This window comes from Lycorma delicatula, chromosome 1, assembly GCF_047948215.1.
Source record: "Lycorma delicatula isolate Av1 chromosome 1, ASM4794821v1, whole genome shotgun sequence".
NCBI lineage: Eukaryota > Metazoa > Arthropoda > Insecta > Hemiptera > Fulgoridae > Lycorma > Lycorma delicatula.
In genome coordinates, this window is record NC_134455.1 from 42,585,829 (window position 1) to 42,587,285 (window position 1,457).

The window sequence follows — 1,457 nt, forward strand, 5'->3', positions numbered from 1 at the left end:
CCATTCTTCTTCTACATTTTCTACCTTATCTTTTTTACTCAGACCTCTTGCGATGTCCTCCTCAAAAATCTTCTTTACCTCCTCTTCCTCAAGCTTCTCTAAATTCCACCGATTCATCTGACACCTTTTCTTCAGGTTTTTAAACCCCAATCTACATTTCATTATCACCAAATTATGATCGCTATCAATGTCTGCTCCAGGGTAAGTTTTGCAGTCAACGAGTTGATTTCTAAATCTTTGCTTAACCATGATATAATCTATCTGATACCTTCCAGTATCGCCTGGCTTTTTCCAAGTGTATATTCTTCTATTATGATTTTTAAATTGGGTGTTGGCAATTACTAAATTATACTTTGTGCAAAATTCTGTAAGTCGGTCCCCTCTTTCATTCCTTTTGCCCAGCCCGTATTCACCCACTATATTTCCTTCCTTGCCTTTTCCAATGCTTGCATTCCAATCTCCAACTATTATTAAATTTTCATCTCCTTTTACGTGTTTAATTGCTTCATCAATCTCTTCGTATACACACTCTACCTCATCATCATCATGGGCGCTTGTAGGCATATAGACGTTAACAATCGTTGTCGGTTTAGGTTTTGATTTTATCCTTATTACAATGATTCTATCGCTATGCGTTTTGAAATACTCCACTCTCCTCCCTATCTTCTTGTTCATCACGAAACCTACTCCTGCCTGCCCATTATTTGACGCTGAGTTAATTACTCTAAAATCACCTGACCAAAAGTCGCCTTCCTCTTCCCACCGAACCTCACTAATTCCTACTATATCCACATTTGTCCTACCCATTTCCCTTTTTAAATTTTCTAGCCTACCAACCTTTTTCAAGCTTCTAACATTCCACGCTCCGACTCGTAGAATGTTATTTTTTAATTTTCTGGTGACCCCTTCCTTAGTAGTCCCCACCCGGAGATCCGAACGGGGGACTATTTTACCTCAGGAATATTTTACCAAGGAAGGCGCCTCCATTATTGCTATGTGAAAATGCAGAGAGCCACATTTTCTTGGAAAAAAAGCAGCTGTAGTTTTCCATTGCTTTCAGCTGCGCAGTACTCAGAGGACTGAGTGATGTTGATACGGCCGTTTAAGTCGTCCTGACTCACGCCCCTAACAACTACTGAAAGAGCTGCTGCCCTCTTTCAGGAATCATTCCTTAGTCTGGCTCTCAACAGATACCTCTCCGATATGGTTGCACCTTCGGTCCAGCTACTCTGTATCCCTGAGCACTCAAGCCCCCTCACCAACGGCAAGGTCTGATGATTCATAGAGGAGGTAAAAAAATATATATTTCTAAAAAATTTGTGTATATATATATATATATATATATATATATATATATATGTATATATCTAATTACAAAATAAAACTTGTTCAACCGCTCCGCAATTACAGAAATAAAGAACACTCTTACCATACTTTCCTCTTTTTGTCAAAGTGCT